Raw genomic sequence first — 9,384 nt, forward strand, 5'->3', positions numbered from 1 at the left:
TTAGGGACATTCGGCTATTTCTGACAAGAATGGCGTCACCCCAACTATTTTCAAATAAAAGTAAAATTTTGTTCTTTTGGGTTATTTTTGCAAAAAGGAAGTTGGACCCGATGGGGGTTGCCTACGTATCTCGCACCCTGTGAGAATCAAACTGGCGTAGTTCGGGCAGATAAAATAAACTGTTTTTGAAAATAAGACTCTCTTTTTTTCATTTCATTGGCAAATAAAACAATTATATATATTTTATTTTTTGAAAACAAAAATGCTTTCTCTCTTTTTTCATTTTATAAATATTTTTCCTCCTCCCTTCATTTTCTCAAAAATTCGGTAGAGTTTCGACACTATTTGGACATTGGGTTTTTTTTCTAAAAAAACAGGCGATTAACTCTCTTTAGCCCTCATACTGACATTTCTTTTCCAAATTCTCCTTTTATTCAAGAGCCGGTCAACATGCCAATCCGATATAAATGCACAAGCAGCAAGTAAAATGCATCAGGATGGTCTTTTGTTTCGGGTGCACCTGTCCTAGACAGACTCAACCCCTGTGTTGAGTCTCCAATGTCAAATATGCACATGATGCAAACAACGTTCCTACTAGGGATCCGACATGAGGTATTGTTATACTAGGTTTAAAACCTTGGGTTTATTTGTTCTAGACCTGGCTTACCCGAGCGGGCAACTCGAGCCGAGGAGAGGGCTGCGTACCGGTAACCAAATGATCATCCGGATTTGCAACTTGTCCGAGCCTCGTTCTATTAGGGATTTGACACTAACGGGAAGAAGTCACGACCAGCGTGCACTCCTCAGGAGAGAGAAGAGAGGGGTTTCGTAGCAGTTTATGTATACAGTTCAGATAATATCAAAGCGATAAAAAACAACATTTAGCACATTAGGCGCAAACATGTAAATAAAATCAGATAATAAATAAAGCCAAATACAACAATTCATCTAAGCTCGAATTCTGAACCCTGAACCAGAGATTCTGAGTTCGATCCCCAGCAGAGTCGCTAGAGCTGTCACACCTCCTTTTTACCCATACCCCATAAAGCGCACGAATATTAGGAAGTTTTTCCAATTAAAGGACAATCGAAACGGGATATATTGTTTTAAAAAAATTTCAGAGTCGCCACTTGGGAGATTTAGGGTGTCCCAAGTCACCAATTTTAATCCCGAATCGAGGAAAAGAATGACTCTATATTACAGTCTGCGTACCAGAAATCCGGATAAGGAATTCTGTTAACCCGGGAGAAGGTGTTAGGCATTCCCGAGTTCCGTGGTTCTAGCACGGTCGCTCAACTGTTATGTTCAGCTTAATTATCTGATTTTAATACATGTTTAAACCTATGTGCATTTTAATACTTTAACCGCTTTGTTTATTTTAGGAATATTGCAACACTGTTAAAACATGTCTCGAACCACGTCACATAAATGCACCCGCGGTCTTCGACATATTTTGACATTGTTGAGATTTAGATTTGGGTCACATAGATGCGCACCGAATTTAGGAAGATAATTTTATTAAAATGACGCGCCTAAAGCAACTATGCGTTAGCAACTTCGTGAGGGCCATGAAAATTCACTAAATGGCACGCCTCGAATTCTAAAGATTAAATCAAAATTAATTAAACGAGGGTCGTACATTTAAGATTTTTGTTTGGCACGGTACGCATCGAATTATTCTAACCAAGAGGTTGCTAAACTAAAATAGGAGGGCCATAATTATACCTTACTTAGCATGGCTCACCTCAAGCTTACCTTTTAAGAGCCCGATTAATTGACTAAAACAAGACTTGATATGATTCGGATATTTGTCAAGGTTCGATCCTGCCCAGCAGCTAATGGGCCTTGGTTAACTTGTACTCTTAGCCAGAGAACGGACCAATAGAGGCAAGAACAATCCAAGTCCAATTCACAAGTATTTGGGCCCAAGGTGAGCCCAATTTCAGAACCCCGGAGTTACCTTAACAGGGCTCAGCGTTGAGCTTTCACAACGTATAAGCAGTGATCAAAACAGCAGAAGATTGTGATAACTACAAATGGCTAAACAAAGAATTACCATACACGCGACAGTTTTAAGATCATCCTTTAATTTGACCAATAGATAACTACATGAAAGTTTTAACGATGCCATGATTTTGAAAACAATCAGAAGTCCAACTCTTGGGCCACGGCACAGCAGATGACTCTGAAATTTCCAAACCTTAGATTAACTAGAAGTGCTGATATGGAATAGATCTCTAGTTGATATGACCTATAGGATTAAATATCCAATTCCTACAATAAACAAACATGCTCAATTGAACACTGATAGTATCCAACCCAGCAATTAAAATCCCACTTTACTTGAATTTCAACAATCAGACCAAAGATCTCAGCATGGCTCAGGCATTTCACACAGACTAAACAACAAATGCGAAACACAAAGCATGCCTGCGACCGTAGCTAACACTTTAATTAGCAGAACAACAACTGGGAAACATCATATACATTTGATCCCAAGTAGGAACCTCAGCCTATATGCATATTCAAATATCTATACAAAACTTGTTCACACCACTTCTGAACATGCTATTCACCCTAAAACTGAACATTTAACTGTAACCCCAAACCAGATTTATAATGTGCAAATGTTGGCTCATATAACATTTATCACTACAGTTTTACTACATAATGCTAAAGCAGTAAGGACAGGGAAACATTAAATTGGCACAACTTGTATTCCATCAAATTTCTACTCGATTTACACAGTCAATCATGAGACAAAGAGATACCTAGAAAGCAAAACAACAGAAAGATGAGAAGGTCAGCAACAGACAATAGCAATCAGCCCCAGATTCGACAACTCAGCAGATGAAATCAACTCAGGAATACCAATAGAACAGTGGAAACTTTCAAACCAAATTTTAACCAATTCAACTACTCAAGCCATTTCCTAATTTCAGCAGTAAGATCATGAAATTTCCAAGAATTCTACACTACCAAAGAATCAAAACTCCGAACCAGAAGCAGAAATTTTAGTCTTCAACCAAAACGCAAAAGTTCCAGATTTTCTAAGAAAACTCAACTGTTTTTATTTTCAGTATTTTTTTCCTCTCTATCTCTTGGGTCTGTATTTTTAAATTCTTCCAATCCTTGCCTTGAAAGGCAAGATAGAGATGCCTTTATAGGCAATGCATTAGGGCAGGCCTTAAGAGATCATTTTTTCCCTTTGGTCCCTTTTTAATTTTCATTTTAGCTTAAACACCCCTAGTTTAAATTCTGTTTTTGCGAAACAATCCCCTCCCCAGCTTCCTAGAAGCTTCCTCAATCAGTTATAGAGAGATTCTCTACTTACAATTCCCAGATCACCCTTAAAACCCCGGTTATTTACTCCTCAATTATTAACTAAGGTTAAGCTAAACCACAGTCCAAATAAACCAACCTCTTAACTGGGTCAGTGGTGACCATAGTTACTATGAGAGGCTTGAATACTTGGAAACGATTAAACAAAACCATAGAAAAAGAACAAATCCAAAACTGGAGGGCAAACTCAAACGCTTCTGATTTTAGGTATACATTAAATTTAACTAATCACACTCAGAATTGCACTTGACTACTAAATATCATCAGAAAAGAAACAAATAAAAACTAAGCACATGAAAGCAGGAAATACTACAACGTATAAAATTAGTGAGAAAAAGGAGGGGGGGGGAATCAGAAACTTAAACCTAAAACTAAACAAAAATGGACAAACAAAATCAAGGCACAATTATTAGAAATTGAGTAGAAAGAAAACTAAAAATGAAGGGAAATAAATACAAACAAACAGATTAACCTAAAGGGGAGAAACTAGGTTCGAAACTAATTTCAGTTAGAAGAAGACCCAAATACACGGAGAAGAAAAAGAAGAAGAAGAATAAAAGGTGAAATAACAAGAACGAACAAAAGACTAAGAAAACTCACCGATTATATTCGAAATCCATCGGAGACAAAAGCCCTAACAAAGCTAAGGTCGATCGTTTGAACTTCAAAACTCGAAGAATGGTGCCTTCTGACCATGCATGTACCAGGATTGACGGAAAAGTGGTTTTGAACTTTTGGGGTTGACCTCAGATTCAAGATTCGCGGAGCTCCGGGCAGATTCGAAGGAGAGTAGTTGTGGATTTGGTATGAGGGGATCCTGGGGCTCATGGGGTGTAATTTTGGGGCCAAACGGATGAGTTAGGTTTTCGGTCATTCCTTTCGACTCAAGATTCGAGAAGCTGGGTTAGGAATCGACAGTGGGGATTTGTAGATTCGGAAAGAGGAGAATGAGGAGAGTGTTTGGTGTAAGTTTGGTGGAGATTGGATGCCGACGCCGCCATCAATGGTGGTGGGGAATCCCGATGGCTTCTAGGGCTTCTCGGAGGGGATTTGAGAGAGACGAAAGCTGGGGGTAGGGTAACATTTGGATATTAATATATTAAGTGACCCAGGCTTCTCGTCCGTTCGATCAAAAGACCTCGACGGTCCTAATCTACTGCCCCTGAAACGACGTCGTTCGTTTGGGGGGTGAAGCCGGACCGGGTTAAGGTGGTTTGGACCAGGTATTGGGGCGATTTGTTTGGGCTGGGGACAATTAATCGGGTTTTAGCCCAGATTTTCCTTTTCATTATTTCCTTCTTCTTCTTTTTTTTCTTTTTTTCAATTCATTTTTCTCTTAAAAATTCTTTTTTCCAAAATTAAAATTAAATCCTAAACCAAATTATCCTACCAAATTAAATTAATTAACCCCAATAATTGTTACTGCAAATAATTAAAAACCAAATTAAAGGAAAAACTACCAAAATTCAAAAATAAAAATTAAAAGTGCAAAATAAACTATTTTTATGATTTTCCCCATTTTTATAAAATAACTAACTTGTTAATTAATCCTAAAATGTAAAATTAAATCATAAATGCAAATGCAACATATTTTTTGCAATTTTCATTAATTAATTAAATAAAAATGCACAGACAAATGCAAACAATTACCAGAAAATGCCACGAAAATCTTCAAAATTGCAAACACTGACAGAAAGTATTTTGTTTTGAATTTGTTGGAGTAATACATATAGGGCAAAAATTACGTGCTCACAGAGACCACTAAAAATATGTGTACCTGCACAAAATGTATAGCAAGTGTAACATGAATACGTAAATCAACGCGTACCCAGTAAGCATCTAGTCTAATCTCGAAAAAGTAGTGATGAAGGGTCGATTCCGATACTTACTATGGGCTAACAATAAAATATCAATATTATAATTAAGCATGAATTATGTAAAAACAGTTGAAAACTCGATAACAAGAAATAAGTAAATAATTCTTTCACTGATAGTAAATTCCAAGTTTATTTTCATCATTTAACAAATTAATCTCTCAAGCCAATGAAACAATATCGATTAAAATTGAACTCCAAGAAATTTTCACGCACGAATTATGCCAAGGTCGTACGGCCCGATCTAACATATAAATATATAAACTGTGCACTGCCGAGGGTCGAATGACACGAACCATAAATGCATCTATTTGCTAGCGAAGAGTTCGGCCCGCTCCACAAGAAGAGAAAATACATTAAAATAACCGATTCAAGATTATTAAAGGGCTAATATTCAAGAAATACCAATTCTCATTAACGGTCAAGTGACCCATCCAAAATTCAAGTAAACAAAGTTTAACCTTTTACAATTCCTTTATCAAGTTCCAATATGATTTAAGCAACTAAATTAACAAGTAGGGTGCAAGCATCGCAAGTATAACAAGATTTGGGTCCTAGACTACCGAACATAAGCATAATTAGTATCTACGCATGCACTATCATCACCTCGTGCATATGTAGCCCCCACAAATAGAAGCACATATTAAATCAATTCACCTGTGGGGTTAATTGCCTCTTACAAGGTTAGAAAAGAGACTTACCTCGCTCTGAAGTTCCATAACCGGCTCTAACGGCACTCTAACACTTCAAACCAATGCTTGACGGTCCAGAACTATGCAACCAATGTGCAAACCAATCAAAACGTGTTCTAATATCCATAATTAATCAATTTAAATAATTTCCAACTCTGCTCAGAAAGTCGATAAAATCAACCATCGGGCCCACGTACCCGGATTCTAAAAAATTTCAAATATAAACATTACCCATAACATTACAAACTCAAATACATAATTTATTCTCAACTCCATGTCCAATTTCGTGGTCAAAATCCAAAAATACCAATTTCTAGGTTTTTCCTAAAAATCCCAAATTTTTACAAATTTTCATGCCTATATCCATATGTAAACCTTGTACTTAACTCACAATATGCGAGAATCACTTACCTTGACATAGATGATGAAAACCTCCTCTTGAAGCCACTTCAAAATCGCCCAAACCAAGAGAGAAATGAGTGGAATGAGCTAAATCTCACTTTAAAACAAATCTGCCCAGGCCCGACCTTCATCGCGTTCACGATCGCCTTAGCGCGTTCGCGAATGCTAGCTGACCCTGCCTCTTCGAATTCGTGTTCCCCTCTTTGCGTTCGCGTAGGCCAAACGGCCTCAGGCCCAGCTCCCCCTTTTCCTTCTACACGTTCGCGACTGACCCTTCGCGTTCGCGTAGGTTCCTCGGGCATCTCTCCGCGTTCTCTGCCTCGCGTTTGCGAAGGCCAAAACCCAACAGCCCTAAAATTCCTTTTCGCGAACGCATGAGCTTCTTCACGTTCGTGAAAGAGGAAACCAGATACCAGCATAGCAGTTCCAAATCAGCCCAACTTGGTCTGAAACCACCCCGAAACACCCCTTCGGACCCCGTCCAATCACACCGACATGTCCCAAAATATGATGTGAACTTGCTCGAGGCCTCAAATCAAAATCATACCAAACAACATCGAAATCATGCATCTCACCCCAGTTCAAGCTCAATGAACTTTAGAACTTTAAACTTCTACATTCGATGCCGAAACTTATCAAATCACGTTCGATTGACTTTAAATTTTGCACACAAGTCATTTTCGATATTACGGACCTACTCCAACTTCCGAAATCGGAATCCAATCCCGATATCAAAAAGTCCACTCCCGGTGAAACTTCCAAAAACCTCCAACTTCCAACTTTCGCCAAATGACATACGGACCTCCAAATCCACATCTGGACGCGCTCCTAAGACCAGAATCACTATACAGAGCTATTTCTAGGCTCGTAAAATCCAAACTGACACCGATAGCATTAAAATACACTTCAACCCAAATTTATGAAATCTTTTCAAAATGCCAACTTTCCACAATAAGCGCTGAAACGCTCCCGGGTCATCCGAAAATCGATCCGGACATACACCCAAGTCCAAAATCATAATATGAACCTGTTGGAAACTTCAAATCCCGATTCCGAGGTCGTTTACTCAAAATTCAAACCTTGGTCAATTCCTCCAACTTGAGGCTTCCGAAATTAGAATTTTCTTTCCAAATCCATTCCGAACTTTCTGAGAATTATTTCCGACCACACGTATAAGTCATAATACCTGAAGTGAAGCTACTCATGACCTCAAACCACTGAAAAACGCGCTAGAGCTCAGAATGATCGGTTGGATCGTTACTCATTTTTAGTGAAATTCAATGATATGCGAGTAGTTCAATAAGATATTACATGAAGATATTAGCGAGTTATACCATCATCATTCATCATTTTTCCATTATTGAGAAACTTGGATTTTCCCTTTATTTTTATTTTATAAGTCAAATAATAATCAATGTTATTTATCTGGTTATAAATAGTTTACATGTTGATACTGGTACACACATGTAATGCTCGCAATCCTCCTCTATTATTCGAATTTTTGATTGAGACATGAATTGAAATCTGGACAACAAAGTTGGAAATACTTCATGCATTAATTTTGTTCCTCTAACAATTACGGCTAATACAAACCAATTATTCCTCAACCTACTGTTAAATATTTGGGCGACTCAATAGTTTTTGTGGCCTAGACTAAAACATAATAAGTGGTATATTTCCATCATTATATTTCCCTAATAATGATGGTATACCTACCATCTTGTATGTATATATCTTGATCATTCATTCAACCTGCTAGCTCTTCATTGCAAATATTTGATAACTCTATTCACTAATAATTGTAGATAATATTTTTATATGAAAAATATTTGACTATTAAGATAATTTTTATAAACTCTCATAATCACATTACCGCAATTTCATACCACAAAATAGATGTTAGTATAATTTTATCCATTTAAAATAATTTATCTATTTCGAAGTGCAAATGACTTAATCCACTTTTTATAAGAAATAATCAACTCTATAAGATACTACAAGAGACTTTTGTTACGTCCTTTAATTATCAAAGTCATCATCACATTATTTATTTTTATATGTATTGTATATTTATAATAAAACTCGAGTTATTTATTTGAATAATTTTTATCACATTCCAAAATAAGAAATATAAAATCTAGTATCTTTTGTTAATAATGTTATAATATGTAATAATATATAATTTAAAATTTTTGGGGCCCTTCAATTCTAGGGGCCCCTAAATGGCTTCCTCTAGAGCTGGCACTGGTTAAATATTTAGTTTCCCTTATACGATTATTAAAAGTATAGTTAAAAACTTGGATAGCTATGTGTGCAGGCTAGTGGACGTGTGCTTTACCATAAATAATTAAATATATGTAATTACGGGAGCACGTTAGGTCACAAACTGATTAGCTTTTCCTTTTTTGGTAAAGCATAACAAAGGAAAACGTTTTATTAAGAAATACTATAAAAGTAAATCTTATGCAACTTTCCTTTTGTATAGAATGATAAGTCCGAAAACTAAATTTTAAGAAAATGGATATTATTTTTGGTCGCCTTAAAGGAAATCCATACAGAAATATGTGAGATCTCATCATGACTGATAGTGGAGTCAGGAACTATATATAACAAAGGAATTAAACCAGAAAATGCAATAACTGTATAATTTTCTCACAAAGAGGATTTGATTAGTTAATTCTGCCCTGATCACGTAAGCCTTTCCTCTCCTATTTCACTTTTCTTGGAAGGGAAAAGAAAAATAAAGGGGAGAGGAAAAACAGGAAAAAATAATTAAGCATACCGTGCAAGTATTGAAGATACTGTACCAACATTTGACATTAATTTCCTCCTTTTTACCTTCATTTCTTGTCTACTGCATGTTCGGCAAGAAACTTAGACACTATTATAAGAACATTCATTTGCTTATAATTCCATGTCATAAGAGATCCCGACAGAATTTAAAACTTATGAATTCGAACGTTTATAGTCTTTAATATTAATTAAGTACTTTATTTATACATATTAAATAAATTTTATAAGACAAATAATTATAATTCTGCACGTCACTACTGAGCAGGAGTACTTAGTTGTCA

Source organism: Nicotiana tabacum, chromosome 22, assembly GCF_000715075.1.
Source record: "Nicotiana tabacum cultivar K326 chromosome 22, ASM71507v2, whole genome shotgun sequence".
NCBI classification, from domain to species: domain Eukaryota; kingdom Viridiplantae; phylum Streptophyta; class Magnoliopsida; order Solanales; family Solanaceae; genus Nicotiana; species Nicotiana tabacum.